Source organism: Coregonus clupeaformis, chromosome 10, assembly GCF_020615455.1.
Source record: "Coregonus clupeaformis isolate EN_2021a chromosome 10, ASM2061545v1, whole genome shotgun sequence".
NCBI classification, from domain to species: Eukaryota; Metazoa; Chordata; class Actinopteri; order Salmoniformes; family Salmonidae; genus Coregonus; species Coregonus clupeaformis.
Window position 1 is genome coordinate 56,266,365 of NC_059201.1, and position 19,792 is coordinate 56,286,156.

At 45.3% G+C, this 19,792-nt stretch overlaps 1 long non-coding RNA gene across 1 annotated transcript; it reads left to right on the forward strand.

The window, feature by feature from the left end:
• The first annotated feature begins 4,637 nt into the window (after positions 1 to 4,637).
• Positions 4,638 to 17,528, forward strand: LOC121575588. The gene is made up of 3 exons (XR_006002363.2): positions 4,638 to 4,676; positions 16,832 to 16,913; positions 17,080 to 17,528. It is a non-coding gene; the product is annotated as an uncharacterized LOC121575588 (long non-coding RNA).
• The last annotated feature ends 2,264 nt before the right edge of the window (positions 17,529 to 19,792 follow it).

Below are 19,792 nucleotides of genomic sequence, written 5' to 3' on the forward strand. Positions count from 1 at the left end.
AACCAAATAATGTCTCAATTTGTTTTACAGATTAATCTTATGTTTTGAGAAAGTAGATAACAGTTTAATACTAAAATATAAATGAGTTTGAATAATTTACATCAAATAAAACTTTAATTTCAGTAATGTGCATTGACATAAACAATAAACACTGGAGTTTGTGTTGCAGAGATGCACTTGGAAAGTAAAGGAAGAAATACACAAGATGGGTTGAATAATTATATATATTATATTTTAGACATGTATTTTTTTTGGACAAATAATTTAATATGAAAACAAACAATTAAATCTCGACCTCCATCCCTATATTGTCACAAAAATCACAATAAAAATCCAGCTCCACCGCCACCTCTGGATCCCACTGCACACACTTGCAGTGGAACCAGTGCTGGCAGAAGTCACAGCACACCCATGGCACCTCGGATCTACACTCCTGAGGGGAGCTTGCAGGCGGATCACGCTCCCCGCAGCAAGCACAGCAAGTGGTGTCTTCTTTTGTTAAAAAAAAAATAATAATCAAATTGATTAACATGGTTTTGCAAAATGTAGAACTTCTTCAACAACAATAGTAATTGATACAACTGAGAGAGAGAGAGAAACAGATTATGAAGTACCTGAGAGTGGTGGCGTGACAGAGTTGGCCGGTGGTGCTTTTCTCTTCCTTTTCTGTGCTGCAGTTTGAGAAAAAGTAGTGTTAGACAGAGCATGTTTCATGAAAACCCTTTTCAACTTTTTTACATCAATACCTCTGGAGGATGCTGGAGATGTTTTGGAGGAGGTGGACGTGACTTGAGGGCTGGTGCTATGGACTGTAGATATGTAAACAGAGAAATTCATTTAAACATTGTAGATTTATAAAACAGATAACAAACAGTCATTTTTGTGTGTTTACCTGTGGAGGTGGCTGTATTCAAATTGCAGGGGGCAGGGACACCAGACGAGGCTGCTATGGTGGTGTGACCAGGGGAGACGGAGGAGGCAGTTGGTCCAGAGGAGGCCGCGTTGGTGGTGACTGAGAGGGGGGGTGGTGTGCATCGTGGTGGTGGTCGAAACCGCCGCCGATGGCTTGGATGAGCTGGTGTTTGTAATGGTGGGGTTGAGGGGCCGACGATGGTGTGGCCAGGAGAGTAGGCACGTGGCCTTCTTCTGCAGCTGGGGACTCTGGTGGCTCCTACAGGTGTTGCACACTGGGAGGCACTGGCAGTGGTGATGCAGCTGTCAGGAGTGGTTCCAGCAGGGGGTCCAGCAGAGGCGATGTCGTCAATGGTCTCATCCATGGCAGCCCTCTCCTGTGCCCTCTGTGTGTAGTGGCCACCGGGGAAACACTTGGGGTAGATGATAAACGGGGGGACGTCCTCCCCAGCTGCATTGAAGCAGGCCAGCACTGTGATGTGCTCCTTGGTCCCCGGAGCCTGCTGGTACACATGTTTTGCGCCCCGGGAAGCCAGCACTTTGTGCCTGCTCTGGTCACTACAAAACCCAGACTCATCGCAGTTATAGATTTGTCTGGGTGTCTCCCTCAACCCACTCTCCTCCAAGTGCTTCTCATAAGAAGTGAAGAAGGTGTCCATCGTCGGACGTGTGGCACACTCCGCTCTCCCCCTGTCCAGGGTGTCCGGCCTCCTCATGCTCAGGTTCTTGTGCCTCCTCCTGAACATTTCTCACCACCTCTTCCCCAGTGGTGGGATCGTTTCCCCTGGGTGCCGAAACCTACAATAGAATATAATATATAATTGTCCATCCAGGATGAAAATGTTTGTTTTGGCATCACCATACACGTCCACATTTACAGTACACACATTGAGAACAGTCGGTCCAGCATTCTACATACACACCTTCTTTATTTTTTACTATTTTTTACATTGTAGAATAATAGTGAAGACATCAAAACTATGAAATAACACATATGGAATCATGTAGTAACCAAAAAAGTGTTAAACAAATCAAAATATATTTTATATTTGAGATTCTTCAAATAGTTACCCTTTGCCTTGATGACAGCTTTGCACAGTCTTGGCATGCTCTCAACCAGCTTCATTAGGTAGTCATCTGGAATGCATTTCAATTTACAGTTGTGCCTTCTTAAAAGTTAATTTGTTGAATTTATTTCCTTAATGCATTTTAGCCAATCAGTTGTGTTGTGACAAGGTATACAGAAGATATGGTAAAAGACCAAGTCCATATTATGGCAAGAACATCTCAAATAAGCAAAGATAAATGACAGTCCGTCATTACTTTTAAGACATGAAGGTCAGTCAATACGGAACATTTCAAGAACTTTGAAAGTTTCTTCAAGTGCAGTCGCAAAAACCATCAAGCTCCCGAGTGGCGCAGCGGTCTAAGGCACTGCATCTCAGTGCTTGAGGCGTCACTACAGACCCCCTGGTTCGATTCCAGGCTGTATCACAATCAGCCGTGATTGGGAGTCCAATAGGGCGGTGCACAATTGGCCCAGCGTCGTCCGGGTTTGGCCGGTGTAGGCCGTCATTGTAAATAATAATTTTTTCTTAACTGACTTGCCTAGTTCAATAAAGGTTAAATAAAAAAATTAAATAAAAACTGCCTCGCATGAGTACCACCACAGGAATGGAAGACCAAGAGTTACCTCTGCTGCAGAGGATAAGTTCATTAGAGTTACCAGCCTCAGAAATTGCAGCCGAAAGAAATGCTTCACAGAGTTGAAGTAAGAGACACATCTCAACAGCAACTGTTCAGACGGGACTGTGTGAATCAGGCCTTCATGGTCAAATTGCTGCAAAGAAACCACTACTAAAGGTCACCAATAAGAAGAAGAGACCTGCTTGAGCCAAGAAACACAAGCAATGGACATTAGACTGGTGGAAATGTGTCCTTTGGTCTGGAGTCCAAATTGGAGATGTTTGGTTCAAACTGCTGTATCTTTGTGAGACGCGGTGTGGGTGAACGGATGATCTCCGCATGTGTAGTTCCCACCATAACGCATGGAGGAGGAGGTGTTATGGTGTGTTGGTGCTTTGCTGGTGATACTGTCTGTGATTTATTTAGAATTCAAGGCACACTTAACCATCATGGCTACCACAGCATTCTGCAGCAATACGCCATCCCATCTGGTTTGGGCTTAGTGGGACTATCATTTGTTTTTCAACAGGACAATGATCCAACACACCTCCAGGCTGTGTAAGGGCTATTTTACCAAGAAGGAGAGTGATGGAGTGCTGCATCAGATGACCTGGCCTCCACAATCCCCCGACCTCGACCTCAACCCAATTGAGATGGTTTGGGATGAGTCGGACGGCAGAGTGAACAAGTGCTCAGCATATGTGGGAACTCCTTCAAGACTGTTGGAAAAGCATTCCAGGTGAAGCTGGTTGAGAGAATGCCAAGAGTGTGCAAAGCTGTCATCAAGGCAAGGGGTGGCTATTTGAAGAATCTCAAATATAAAATATATTTTGATTTGTTTAACACTTTTTTTGTTGCTACATGATTCCATATGTGTTATTTCATAGTTTTGATGTCTTCACTATTATTCTACAATGTAAAAATAAAGAAAAACCCTTGAATGAGTAGGTGTGTCCAAACTTTTGATTGGTACTGTACATAAACACATAGAACACCAGATACCTGCGTATTTTGTCGGCGTATTTCATCAGCCTCTGTCTGGTGAAGGGGAACCCATCGCTTGCGCAGGAGATACAGTACTGCACCAGATAATTTTCATCCTCTGGTGCAAGCAATGTGGGTGGTCCACTGCGACAACCATGGGTCACCCGGCCGCTCAGCCTGTCCGCCAGGGTCTGCCGAGGTACACCATGCACCTTGGTAGATAAGAAAATAAAACTGTTACTAGCCGATAAAATTCACATACACATGGTAATCTCCTAAAAACAAAAGATGCCTAACCTTGGCAGCCTGGCGGATAGCCATCCCTGCCCCGCAGTCCTCCATGGCATGGAACATGTCCACCTCACTCCACTGCGTCCTCTTGACTTTCTCTATGCTGTGGTGGTAAATACATGTAGCTAAATAACTTGGCATACTATACACATTTTAGAAAGATAACTCAATCTGAATATGTATAAACATTTACATTTCAAACCTAAGGCATTGAAAGGTGATGATGAAAGTTTTCACAGTAACTGAACGTGTACTCATGTTTTTGTAATGAAAATTAGTGTCCCAATTAGTTTAATATTGATGCATACATTGTAACGTTTGACTAAATACTGCCTCTATGTAGCTGTTGTAAGATGAAACATAGCCAACAGTGATAGGTGTCAAAAAGTTCATGGTTCCAAGTTCTAAATACATTTTTGTAGATTGTGCAAAACACATTACATTTACATTTTTGTCATTTAGCAGACGCTCTTATCCAGAGCGACTTACAGTTAGTGAGTGCATACATTATTATTATTATTATTATTTTTATTTTTTTTCATACTGGCCCCCTGTGGGAATCGAACCCACAACCCTGGCGTTGCAAACGCCATGCTCTACCAACTGAGCTACATCCCTGCCAGCCATTCCCTCCCCTACCCTGGACGACGCTGGGCCAATTGTGCGCCGCCCCATGGGTCTCCCGGTCGCGGCCGGCTACGACAGAGCCTGGATTCGAACCAGGATCTCTAGTGGCACAGCGAGCACTGCGATGCAGTGCCTTAGACTACTGCGCCCCGTCAGAGGACTCCAATTTTGATACGGTAAAGTTTGACAACATTCAGCTGTTTTCGTGATATGTATTATGTAACGCTTACAATTTCTTTCCTTTTTGCTTACTTAGCAGTTCTATCAACATTTAGCAACTAAGCTAGCAACATTAGAAAATCTGTTTGCTATATTTCAGAGGTAAAAAGTTGGATATTAAATTATTATATTTGTGCGCAGTCAAATTTTACAATATACAGTGTCCCACAAAATGTGTATGTATGTATGTGTGTGTATATATATATATATATATATATATATATATATATATATATATATATATATAATCTTACATAAATTGCAATGAAAATCGGTGGTCAGCTAGCTAGAAGGTTGTCTTTAGTCGCAAAACTTTCCGTTATTTTCCAGTCCATTTAAATGTTGAGCTTGAGGTGATTTAGTCCTCCAACCACTAGAGAGTGTCCGATGTTGGGGGAAAATTAGCTAGCTAATGTTATACCCAGCAAACACACAACCACCACACAACGTTGTGTCGAAGTTGTGTGGGCTATTTGTACTTGTACCTTACAACATTTTGACAACCCTGTTGTCACACTGTTAGTAGCTATGTGCATGACTTTTTAACAAGTCCCAACCCAATGGGGTTGATGGGCAGTTAGCTCTGGAGAACCCACATCAATGGGCAGAATACAAATGTGCCATGTTGCAGGGAAATTGTGAGCTTATACAAACTAATTTAGCTTGAGCTATAATTGCACATTTTCTTTGTCAACACAGGACCACTTTGAGTCACAATACGAGTCGAGTCGTTTCGAAGAGGTCTTCTCACAAAGGGGGGGAAAGGACAATTTACAGAAAAACCCACGAATTTGAACTACTTACGAGCCCTTAACCAACAATGCAGTTTTAAGACAGAATACCCCCCAAAAAATCACACAAAAAAATACAATATAAAATAATACGAAATAAAAGGAACAAATAATTAAAGAGCAGCAGTAAAAATAACAATAGCCAAGGCTATATACAGGGGGTACCGGTACCGATTCAATGTGCGGGGGCACCAGTTAGTCGAGGTAATTGAGGTCATATGTACATGTAGGTAGAGTTATTAAAGTGACTATGCATAGATAATAAACAGAGTAGCAGCAGCGTAAAAGAGGGAGTGGAGGGGAGGGGGGCAATGCAAATAGTCTGGGTAGCCATTTGATTAGATGTTCAGGAGTCTTATGGCTTGGGGGTAGAAGCTGTTAAGAAGCCTCTTGGACCTAGACTTGGCGCTCCGGTACCACTTGCCGTGAGGTAGTAGAGAGAACAGTCTATGACTAGGGTGGCTGGAGTCTTTGACAATTTTTAAGGCCTTCCTCTGACACCGCTTGGTATAGAGGTCCTGGATGGCAGTGTCACAAATGAGACTCCCGCTGTTCCTCCTGCTCACCACCAGAGGGAACCCTCTCCTGAGTATTAAACCCCTGAACTTCATTTCCCACATACCTGGCTCTGATTACCGTTGCACCTGATTCCCATCAGTAGACTATTTAGGTGCTCTCTAACTCTCTCTCTTTGCGAAGTCTTGTTAGCCCTGGTGATCATTGCTGTGCGTTTTCGCCTGTGTCTGTCTACCCGTGGATTTACTCTGGACTATTTTTCCCTCCTTGATTGTTTGCTGTCTGCCTTGGATTACATTCTTTACTGGACTGATTGTTGTAGCTTGCTGCCTGCACTGACCTTATGCCTGTACCTGGATTCCGAGTTGCCTTATCCCTACTGTTGTGTCTGCTGGCGATTGACCCTGTTTGTACGACCAAGATTGTAATAAAACTGCAAATGGATCCTCACTCTCCTGGAGCATCATTACAGAAGACTTCGCCAACACACGATCCAGCAGCTCTGGTTCAGATGTCCACGGAGATCTCCACTCAAGCTAACCAACTCGCCATTCATCAACAGCAGCTAACCCATTTAACTACAGTAACAGAGGAACTCGTCAGGACGCTACAGAGGTTGCCGGTGTCAGCTACGAACCCAGCCCCTCCTCAATCGAACGCGAGTGTGGGCGCTTCTCCACCACCGTCACTCACAGTTAACCCACGTCTGGCTCTCCCTGATAAATTCGACGGCAACCCAACTAAAAGTAAGGGATTTCTACTGCAATGTTCATTATTCATTGATCAACAACCAGCGATGTATGTCACCGATGCCAGCAAGATTTCCTTGGTATGCTCACTCCTCACTGACAAGGCGTTAGAGTGGGTGACGGCGGTTTGGAGAGAGGATGGCACTGCCTTCCCATCGTTTGGTACCTTTCTTCAACGCTTCCGGGAAATATTTGAACACCCGGAGGGGAGGTAAGAGAGCTGATGACCGACTACTGGCGTTGAGCCAGGGCAGGAATACCGCAGCAGAATATGCTTTGACATTTCGCACTCTAGCAGCTCAAACCGACTGGGTGGAGAGCACACTTAAACTGCTCTTTCGCAAGGGACTCAGCTTGGAGTTGCAATCCGAACTGGCCTGCCGAGATGAAGGGAGATCGCTGAATCAATTCATCGAACTAACCATTCAGATTGATAATCTGATTCGTTCACGTCGTCCACTCAGAACGGTACCCACCAGCACACAATACCCGGTCACTCTGTCTCAAACTGAACCCATGCAGCTCGGATATACTCACCTGACTCCGGAAGAACGAGAACGCCGCATATCGTCAACATCTCTGCCTCTATTGTGGTCAACCGGGCCATCTGAGGGCGTTTTGCCCCACCAGACCACCTCCTCGTAATCCCTCTTCGGTGAGTCCTTGTGTTCAAGCACATCACTCCAGTTCTTGCATCAAAGTACCTATAGTATTATCTCTAGAGGGCAATCAGATATCCACATCAGCTCTATTAGACTCAGGAGCAGCCGGGAACTTTATGTCTCACGAGTTTGCCCAACAACAACAACTCCCATTAATCTCCTGTGACCCTCAATTGGCAGTGGAGGCGCTAGATGGACGGCCTCTCGGCGATGGGAGGGTCCTGCACACCACCGTGGACCTTCAACTACAGACCGGTACCCTTCACACTGAGGTAATTCGTTTCTACGTCATTTCATCACCTCATAACCCGGTTATTCTTGGACTCCCCTTGGCTACGTCAACATAATCCCCTCATCTCATGGAGGGAGGGTCGTATCATCGAATGGGACCCGTCATGTCACTCCAAATGCTTAACTGGCAGCCCTTCACTCTCCATTCAGACCGTCACGCTAAAGGACGAGCCGGTCCTTTTCCCCACTCTTCCCATTGAATACTCTGACCTCATCGAAGCTTTTAGCAAGACCAAGGCGATGGAACTCCCTCCCCACCGATCAAGCGACTGTTCCATCGAACTATTACCAGGCACAACACCACCTAAGGGCCGAATCTTCCCTCTATCACAACCCGAATCAGAAGCCATGAACAACTACATCGAGGAGGAACTTTCGAAGGGGGTTCATTAGAACGTCGACATCACCTGCAGCCTCTGGCTTCTTCTTTGTTAAAAAAAAAGACGGTGGCCTACGCCCTTGTATCGACTACCGGGGTCTCAACGACATCACCGTCAAGTTTCGATATCCTTTACCGCTGGTACCAGCTGCCCTAGAACAACTCCGCAAAGCCAAGTACTTCTCCAAACTGGACCTCCGTAGCGCCTACAATCTCATTCGCATCCGGGACGGTGATGAATGGAAGACAGCCTTCTCTACCAGCACTGGGCACTATGAGTATTTGGTTATGCCTTTCGGGCTGTCCAATAGTCCGTCCGTATTTCAGTCGTTTATCAATGACGTCTTTCGGGACATGCTTAATCGTTGGGTAATTGTTTACATCGATGACATTCTCGTCTATTCCAACACCTATGAGGAACACGTGCAACACGTGAGAACAGTATTACAACGACTCATTGATCACCAATTATACGCCAAAGCAGAGAAGTGCGAATTTCACCAGACTTCCACGTCTTTCTTGGGCTACATCATCAGCCAGGAAGGAGTCGCCATGGACGAGAAGAAGGTCAAGGCCGTTCTAGACTGGCCATTGCCAGTAACCTTAAAGGAGTTACAACGCTTCTTGGGATTTGCTAACTTCTACCGACGCTTCATCAGGAATTTCAGCTCGGTAGCCTCTCCCTTAACCTCTATGACTAAGAGAAATGCACGACACCTCACCTGGTCAACTACAGCACAGGAGGCTTTCGCAGAACTCAAGTCACGTTTCACATCGGCCCCCATCCTCCACCACCCTAATCCTGAAATCCCGTTTACAGTTGAGGTGGACGCTTCTAATACGGGCATTGGAGCCATCCTCTCACAGCGGCACGGATCCTCACTCAAACTCTATCCGTGCGCCTATTACTCTCGCAAACTTAGTCCAGCCGAACAGAACTACGACGTCGGTAACCGAGAACTGTTGGCCATGAAAGCAGCTATGGAGGAGTGGCGTCATTGGCTGGAGGGAGCTAAACACCCGTTTGTGATTCTAACTGACCACAAGAATCTGGAATACTTGCGATCTGCCAAGAGACTGAATCCCAGACAAGCGAGGTGGGCTCTCTTCTTTACACGATTTGACTTCACCGTTACCTATCGTCCCGGTTCAAAGAACACCAAAGCAGACGCATTGTCATGCCAACACGACGGTGTAGTTCCCACTGAATCCAAGGAAACCCTGCTTCCTGAGTCATTAATCGTGGCCCCTATTCAGTGGGACATCATGACAGAGCTCACCCAGGCCAATTCACAGGAGACCCCTCCTCCCGAATGCCCCCCTAACAAAACTTTTGTACCTCAAGATCTCTGTCAGAAAGTGCTACAGCAAGTTCACTCCGTACTCAGCTCCGGTCATCCTGGAATCGCTGCCACTGTTCACCTGCTTCAGAACAGGTTTTGGTGGCCAACCTTGCGGGCAGACACAATAAAATTCATTAACGAATGCACCACCTGTAACACAAGCAAACATCTCAGACAACTACCATCGGGCCTACTGCAACCACTGCCAGTTCCCCACCGACCATGGTCCCATCTTGCCATAGACTTTATTACCGATCTTCCCAAGTCCAATGGGAACACCACAATACTCACTGTCATAGATCGCTTCTCCAAGGCCTGCCGGTTGATTCCACTTCCCAAACTGCCTACTGCATTGGAAACAGCCGAACTCATGTGCAACCTTGTGTTTCGCTTCTATGGCCTGCCTGAGGACATCGTGTCGGACCGGGGGCCCCAATTCACATCCAGAGTATGGTCAGCATTCTTCCAACAACTCAACATCAACATTAGCCTCACGTCAGGATATCACCCACAATCTAATGGTCAGACAGAACGCCTCAATCAGGAAGTCACCCGGTTTCTCAGAACCTACTGTCATCAGAACCAAGCAGACTGGAGTCGATTCCTCATGTGGGCGGAGTATGCACAGAACTCACTCCAGAAACCCTCCACCGGTCTAACTCCATTCCAATGTGTAATGGGCTTCCAACCTCCCCTATTTCCTTGGTCAGGGGAACCCACCGAGGTACCCTCTGTCAACGACTGGCTCCAGAGAAGCGAGGACATCTGGAGTCAGGCTCACACCCACCTGCTACGTGCTGTCAGGAGACAGAAGTTGCAGGCCAATCGTCACCGTCGCCCCAATCCCGAATATACTCCAGGTCAATGGGTCTGGCTATCCACTCGAGACCTACGCCTCAGACTTCCTTGCAAGAAACTCAGTCCCAGGTATGTAGGCCCCTTCCAAATTGTTAAACAGATTACACCAGTTTCCTTCCGTTTGGCATTACCCTCTAATTATCGTATCTCTCCCACTTTTCATGTATCACTTCTCAAACCCGCTGGTGGTCCGAGAGCGGAGGAGGAGGAGCAGACCAGTGATCAGGGCCCCCCACCCATCTTGGTGGACGGCGAGGAGGCATATCAGGTTCGAGATCTACTCGATTCCAGACGCCGGGGCAGGCTCCTCCAATATCTGGTGGATTGGGAGGTACGGACCGGAAGAGCGATCCTGGGTTAATACAGAGGACATACTCGACCCCGCACTCATGACTGAGTTCCATAGGACGCACCCGGAGAAACCGGCCCCTCGACCTCGAGGAAGACCCCGGCGTCGTTCGCCTTTTCGCGTCAGGAGCCGCTCGCAGGGGGGGGGCTCTGTCACAAATGAGACTCCCGCTGTTCCTCCTGCTCACCACCAGAGGGAACCCTCTCCTGAGTATTAAACCCCTGAACTTCATTTCCCACATACCTGGCTCTGATTACCGTTGCACCTGATTCCCATCAGTAGACTATTTAGGTGCTCTCTAACTCTCTCTCTTTGCGAAGTCTTGTTAGCCCTGGTGATCATTGCTGTGCGTTTTCGCCTGTGTCTGTCTACCCGTGGATTTACTCTGGACTATTTTTCCCTCCTTGATTGTTTGCTGTCTGCCTTGGATTACATTCTTTACTGGACTGATTGTTGTAGCTTGCTGCCTGCACTGACCTTATGCCTGTACCTGGATTCCGAGTTGCCTTATCCCTACTGTTGTGTCTGCTGGCGATTGACCCTGTTTGTACGACCAAGATTGTAATAAAACTGCAAATGGATCCTCACTCTCCTGGAGCATCATTACAGGCAGGAAGCTTGGCCCCTGTGATGTACTGGGCCGTACGCACTACCCTCTGTAGTGCCTTGCGGTCGGAGGCCGAGCAGTTGCCATACCAGGCAGTGATGCAACCAGTCAGGATGCTCTCGATGGTGCATCTGTAGAAACTTTTGAGGATCTGAGGACCAATTCCAAATCTTTTCAGTCTCCTTAGGCGGAATAGGTTTTGTCGTGCCCTCTTCACGACTGTCTTGGTGTGCTTGGACCATGTTAGTTTGTTGGTGATGTGGACACCAAGGAACTTGAAGCTCTCAACCTGCTCCACTACAGCCCTGTCGATGAGAATGGGGGCGTGCTCGGTCCTCTTCTTTTTCATGTAGTCCACAATCATCTCCTTTGTCTTGATCACGTTGAGGGAGAGGTTGTTGTCCTGGCACCACACGGCCAGGCTGTCTCGTTGTTGTCGGTGATCAGGCTTACCACTGTTGTGTCATCGGCAAACTTAATGATGGTGTTGGAGTACAGGAGGGGACTGAGCACGTACCCCTGAGAGGCCCCCGTGTTGAGGATCAGCGTGGCGGATGTGTGTTACCTACCCTTACCACCTGGGGGCGGCCCGTCAGGAAGTCCAGGATCCAGTTGCAGAGGGAGATGTTTAGTCCCAGGGTCCTTAGCTTAGTGATGAGCTTTGAGGGCACTATGGTGTTAAACACTGAGCTGTAGTCAATGAATAGCATTCTCACATACAGTGGGGAAAAAAAGTATTTAGTCAGCCACCAATTGTGCAAGTTCTCCCACTTAAAAAGATGAGAGAGGCCTGTAATTTTCATCATAGGTACACATCAACTATGACAGACAAATTGAGAAAAAGAAAATCCAGAAAATCACATTGTAGGATTTTTAATGAATTTATTTGCAAATTATGGTGGAAAATAAGTATTTGGTCACCTACAAACAAGCAAGATTTCTGGCTCTCACAGACCTGTAACAACTTCTTTAAGAGGCTCCTCTGTCCACCACTCGTTACCTGTATTAATGGCACCTGTTTGAACTTGTTATCAGTATAAAAGACACCTGTCCACAACCTCAAACAGTCACACGCCAAACTCCACTATGGCCAAGACCAAAGAGCTGTCAAAGGACACCAGAAACAAAATTGTAGACCTACACCAGGCTGGGAAGACTGAATCTGTAATAGGTAAGCAGCTTGGTTTGAAGAAATCAACTGTGGGAGCAATTATTAGGAAATGGAAGACATACAAGACCACTGATAATCTCCCTCGATCTGGGGCTCGACGCAAGATCTCACCCTGTGGGGTCAAAATGATCACAAGAACGGTGAGCAAAAATCCTAGAACCACACGGGGGGACCTAGTGAATGACCTGCAGAGAGCTGGGACCAAAGTAACAAAGCCTACCATCAGTAACACACTACGCCGCCAGGTACTCAAATCCTGCAGTGCCAGACGTGTCCCCCTGCTTAAGCCAGTACATGTCCAGGCCCGTCTGAAGTTTGCTAGAGTGCATTTGGATGATCCAGAAGAGGATTGGGAGAATGTAATATGGTCAGATGAAACCAAAATAGAACCTTTTGGTAAAAACTCAACTCGTCGTGTTTGGAGGACAAAGAATGCTGAGTTGCATCCAAAGAACACCATACCTACTGTGAAGCATGGGGGTGGAAACATCATGCTTTGGGGCTGTTTTTCTGCAAAGGGACCAGGACGACTGATCCGTGTAAAGGAAAGAATGAATGGGGCCATGTATCGTGAGATTTTGAGTGAAAACCTCCTTCCATCAGCAAGGGCATTGAAGATGAAACGTGGCTGGGTCTTTCAGCATGACAATGATCCCAAACACACCGCCCGGGCAACGAAGGAGTGGCTTCGTAAGAAGCATTTCAAGGTCCTGGAGTGGCCTAGCCAGTCTCCAGATCTCAACCCCATAGAAAATCTTTGGAGGGAGTTGAAAGTCTGTGTTGCCCAGCGACTGCCCCAAAACATCACTGCTCTAGAGGAGATCTGCATGGAGGAATGGGCCAAAATACCAGCAACAGTGTGTGAAAACCTTGTGAAGACTTACAGAAAACGTTTGACCTGTGTCATTGCCAACAAAGGGTATATAACAAAGTATTGAGAAACTTTTGTTATTGACCAAATACTTATTTTCCACCATAATTTGCAAATAAATTCATTACAAATCCTACAATGTGATTTTCTTGATTTTTTTTCCTCATTTTGTCTGTCATAGTTGACGTGTACCTATGATGAAAATTACAGGCCTCTCTCATCTTTTTAAGTGGGAGAACTTGCACAATTGGTGGCTGACTAAATACCTTTTTTCCCCACTGTAGGTGTTCCTTTTGTCCAGGTGTGAAAGGGCAGTGTGGAGCGCAATAGAGATTGCATCATCTGTGGATCTGTTGGGGCGGTATGCAAATTGGAGTGGGTCTAGGGTTTCTGGGATAATGGTGTTGATGTGAGCCATGACCAGCCTTTCAAAGCACTTCATGGCTACAGACGTGAGTGCTACGCATCGGTAGTCATTTAGGCAGGTTACCTTAGTGTTCTTGGGCACAGGGACTATGGTGGTCTGCTTGAAACATGTTGGTATTACAGACTCAGACAGGGAGAGGTTGAAAATGTCAGTGAAGACACTTGCCAGTTGGTCAGCTCGCGGCTGTGCTTCCCTTTGTAGTCTGTAATAGTTTGCAAACCCTGCCACATCTGACGAGCATCGGAGCCAGTGTAGTACGATTCTATCTTAGTCCTGTATAGACGCTTTGCCTGTTTGATGGTTCGTCGCAGGGCATAGCGGGATTTTTTTATAAGCTTCCGGGTTAGAGTCCCGCTCCTTGAAAGCGGCAGCTCTACACTTTAGCTCAGTGCGGATGTTGCCTGTAATCCATGGCTTCTGGTTGGGGTACGTACAGTCACTGTGGGGACGACGTCATCGATGCACTTATTGATGAAGCCAGTGACTGATGTGGTGTACTCCTCAATGCCATCGGAAGAATCCCGGAACATATTCAAGTCTGTGCTAGCAAAACAGTCCTGTAGCTTAGCATCTGCTTCATCTGACCACTTTTTTATTGACCGAGTCACTGGTGCTTCCTACTTTAGGTTTTGCTTCTAAGCAGGAATCAGGAGGATAGAATTATGGTCAGATTTGCCAAATGGAGGGCGAGGGAGAGCTTTGTACATGTCTCTGTGTGTGGAGTAAAGGTGGTCTAGAGTTTTTTTCCCTCTGGTTGCACATTTAACATGCTGGTAGAAATGAGGTAAAACGGATTTAAGTTTCCCTGCATTAAAGTCCCCGGCCACTAGGAGCACCGCCTCTGGATGAGCGTTTTCCTGTTTGCTTATGGCCTTATACATCTCATTGAGTGCGGTCTTAGTGCCAGCATCAGTTTGTGATGGTAAATAGACAGCTACAAAGAATATAGATAACCTTTCTTGGTAGATAGTGTGGTCTACAGCTTATCATGAGATACTCTTCCTCAGGCGAGCAAAACCTCGAGACTTCCTTAGATATCGTGCACCAGCTGTTGTTTACAAATTAACATAGACTGCCACCCCTTGTCTTACCAGAGGCTGCTGTTCTATCCTGCTGCTACAGTGTATAACCCACCAGCTGTATGTTATTCATGTCTTCGTTCAGCCACGACTCCGTGAAACATAAGATATTACAGTTTGTCCACTTTATTATCAAGCGATTGTAAATTGGCCAATAGTATCGATGGCAAAGGCAGATTAGCCACTCGTCACCGGCTCCTTACCAGGCACCCCGATCTCCTTCCGCAATATCTAATTTTCTTTCTACTGCGAATGACGGGGATGAGGGCCCTGTCGGGTGTCTGGAGCAAATCCCTCTCGTCCGACTCATTAAATAAAAATTATTCATCCAGTTCAAGGTGAGTAATCGCTGTTTTGATATCCAGAAGCTCTTTTCGGTCATAAGAGACGGTAGCAGCAACATTATGTACAAAATAAGTTACAAACAATGCGAAAAAACACACAAAATAGCAAGGTTGGTTAAGAGTCCATAAAAAGGCAGCCACCCCTCCGGCGCCATTGAATCATTGGTGTGCACTGTCTTAGTTTAAATTGTCCAAAATCACCATTGAAAGGGTTGCGTATCACACAGTACGATGTGGGGTTCTAAATCACTATTCAAAGGTAATGCGTACCACACGTGGCGTGTGGGGTACCACATTCACCATATGAATGGTGTGATTGGTAAGATGTTTCCACCTTTTAATGGGGTGATTGTTGTCAAAATCGGGTGGTTGTTTTGCTGCACGACACACACAAACTTCAGTGGAGTTGTCTGAAGGTAACCCAGTACCGGGCTGTAAAATGGCACAAAGTGCATAGAGGGTAAAAATATGACCAAACATGGGTTTACATTTTTTCTTCTTCTATGTTTTCTTATCTCTCAGATATAGGACAGACACTTCAAAACCTTTTTCCTTATTATAATTTTTTATTGTTTTGTCATGTACAAATGTGGTATTTAATTAGTTTCTATGGGCTATTGCAGTAAAGGCCAAATTCAATATTTAAAAATATTTTTTATACGATTTTTTTTATACCTACAGGGATCCTGAAATTCAAAATCAAAAGGCTAAATGATCAATTTTATGGCCATCTTAAAACTATTCCATATGTTAGATCGCAATATCTACTAAGCTAAGGGCTTAGACCTACAGGTTTTTAACAAAGGCCAAAACTGCTTTCAGGTGTATTTCCCGCGATTTAAGAGTTGTTCATTGACTGCTTGTCAGAATACTGGTTTCCCTCCCTATGGCTCTCGCAACTTAAATGTGCCTCAAGGAATATTTATCTCGCACAGAACACAACAAGCTGACTATTTAAATAGGTAAACTATTCTACTATGGGGTTGTCTGATAAAAAAAAAAAGAAGGAATCCCAGATTTCCATTGCTAACATGTTTATTTCTCTACTTCTATACTGAACAAAAATATAAACGCAACATGCAAAGTGTTGGTCCCATGTTTCATGAGCTGAAATAAAAGATCCCAGAAATGTTCCATTTGCACAAAAAGCTTATTTCTTTCAAATGTTGTGCACAAATTTTGTTTACATCCCTGTTAGTGGGTATTTCTCCTTTGCCAAGATAATCCATCCACCTGACAGGTGTGGCATATCAAGAAGCTGATTAAACAGCATGATCATTACACAGGCTGGGGACAATAAAAGGCCACTCTAAAATACTTGGCCACACAGACAGTGGATCTGAGATCGACTAACTTATTTTTCTACCCCTGGCCTAAGTCCACTCTACTTATTTCAGTGTGTCTTAACAGCCGTTCTGTTTCACCATTTCACTTTTATCCTACTTGTTTTATCCTACTTGTTTTCCCTCCATCTCTCTCTGGTAGACTGTCATTGCTTGAAATTGTGCTGTTGCACATGACAACGCTTTTTACGTAAATTCCCACCCAAACCACGATGAGGAGAACGGCACGGAATGGTGCCGTTTTGGATCGTCCCATTATGTGTAAGTTGTCATAGTGGGGTTTGTATGTGTGTGTCTGACATGAAGAAATACTTTTCTCTTTGACGTCCTAGGTTCTTGACTCCAGAGCTGGACAGTCTCAGGAGTATTTGAGGGTCAAGAGGGAACTTGTCGTAAGAGCCGACTCACATGCAGGTAAGGCTCTCAACATTGCCCTCAAATGGGGCTTGAAAGAGGTCCAATATGGCAAAGCTGTGTTTTGCTCCTCCATTTACAGTAGTCTGTTCTGTTCTTGAACTTGAATTGAACTCATAACAGCATAAACAGCAGCACATTGACTGTTTTTTGTCTTCCTCTGCAGTAGCGCATCCCCCTGCGACGGCTGCCAACCTTGAGCCTCCTCCCAGGCGATGCCCCCTGCAGCTCATCCCGGTCACGCCGCTCATCCCATCCTACCTATCCTGCCCATGCGTCACCTCCCCACAGTGCCCAGTCGACAGACATTAGCATACCGCTGGCCCCCAACTCCGCCACTGCCTCCAACCACCAGTAGTAGCTGCAGGCTAAGATCCTCAGCCTGTTCAACAGCAGTGCCCGGGCATCAGCCTCCGCAGCCAGCCCTGCCATGGCCCCCCAGTCCCAGGCCTACAGCTCCACCATGGGCATCCAGTCCACGGGCCTCCCTATGTCCTCAGACTCCCCTGTCCCCAAAATGGCACCCTCACCATCCCAAGCCCCCAACATTATGGGTGCCCCCCAGCGCCCCCTATGGCTATGGGTCGCCCACAGGCCGCATGGCTGCCCCTCGAGGGGGGGACCCTCTCTCAACCACCTGGTGAATGCTGGGAACTCTGCGTCCTCCAGACCAAGGCATGGGTCAGCCTCCGCCCATGTCAATGTACCCCCGCCATTACTGATGATTCCCCTCATAATTTGACCCCTATCCCCCAGTCTGCAAACCGACTTTTGTTAAATTAATTTGTGTAGTTGATGTAGACAGATTTTTTTGTTTTGCATTTGTACATTATTTTAAAGAGGACATTTTTTACCCCAGGTATTGACAGACCTCGGTTATTTAAGACTATTTGAATGTCCGAAATGTTGGGTTGTAACCAGTCTCCTCCATTTTCTGGTTATTGTGTGAATTGTTGTAAAAAGTTAATTGCATGTCTGAAGATATTCAGGATTCTGCTGAACTTGTTGTCCTCAGCTCAACCACGATCTTGATGGATTGATCTGGCGTCTGTGTGGGGCAATTCTACACAGCAAAATCTTTACACAAGTTCATGTGTGATTGTAAATACTAGCAGTGCTCCTGAAATATATATTTTTAATGTGACATATTGTATGGTTATTGCATACTCCTTGAGTAGTTTCAAACATCAAGGCCGGGATTCAATCCGACCCCGGGTTAAATGCTATGCAGCTTTTAATTTAAGCAGACATGCAGCGGGAATGGGATCTCCGCGAATGCGGGAACATTGCCTTTAAAAGCTGCATAGCATGTAATCTACGATCGGATTGAATCCCGGCCTAAAATCGTTATTCCAATGACGACTCAAACAAAGCTGTAATAAAATGGTATTGGTTTATTGCATTTTTTTGTGCTGACAGATCTATAAAATGGAATGGGTATTGCCAAAAGCCATAGAGATAAGCATTTGAAATGTAAGCTAAAACGACCTTTTCCTCTTTTAATGTACCATGAAACACTAGAGAATACATATTTTTATTTATTTAAAATATTTAACTTACACTGACAAAATAAACAGCTCAACACTAATTGTATTTGATTTATTTACAGATAATCCCCTCCCACCCTTACCCAAGACCCCCCAGTACCAAGGAAGAGGACAAAGGTTTTTGAAGAAAACCATGTTCACATTGGGGCCGATTCAGACCCGAGTTATACGCGTGTAAATGGAACTTAATTCCCTTTTATGCACTTTTCTCTCTATGCATATTCTGACGAACTTAGGCATGCCAGCTATTTGTTCGGGTGGAGATCACAGAAATGGAGGTGTGGCAGAGTTGTCTACAGATACGCTGTATTCTGACAAACTTAATTCCCTCAATGTCACCACCTTTACGTGGGATGAAACGATGAATAAGGTCGAGCAACCTGTCTGTTCCAAGTAGAAGTTTTTATTTTTTCTGATAGAAATAACCAACGTTAACCTTTGGGTACTCTTCCAATGTTATTATATACCCCGCCATTTTCTGTTATCTACCATGTTAAATTTGAGCCACTATCAGTATCGACCATCAGTCAGTAGGCCTAATAACCACACATATTTAACAGTCAATGTACTGTTAGTTCCCTTCATTTTGTATCATTCCATGTAATTACATTAATTAATTGCTTCTTTACCTTAATTTGCTTCCTCTAAACGCCGTCACATCCGTGTGGTTGTTGCTGGCTAATTAAATCATTATGAAGCGCCAATCAAGCAGTTTGAACTTTACCCATGGCGCAATACTTGATCTTGTCATCACATAGTTCCATGCGGGCAATAGACCAGGGTATTATACACTATTCTCCCTATTATATATAATTATATGTACACTAATCTTCCAACATTACCATGGGTTGAAGAACTGAATGTGGCAATTTTCAGAATGAATCAAAACATTTATCTTTTTCTTTCATCCATAAAGGCTCTCCAACACATTTTCCCGTGAAAAATAGTGTTTTTGGCTATGCATGGTTCTGAAACGGCGATAAATAGCCTATGCATATGTTTTAATTACTATTTCATTGATGTCCATTCTGAACGCATTCTCCATAGGCTACATTCTAGTTGTACCTTATGATTGCTGGAGACATGTAAAACCAGTCATATAGCATAAAACTTCAGCATATCAACTTTTCCACAGTGAAGTTTATGAAATGTTGGCCTTATAACTTGCAGGGATGAAATTTGGAGACCCAAGCTATAGGCTTCTGTAGCCATGCGCAAAACCTACCGAGTTGATGTATGATTTCTAGAATGTTTTAATTATTTGCCCAGACTTTTCACTGTATTTTTTACAATTTCTATCGTGTTAAATATTTGCCACCATCGGTAGCCACC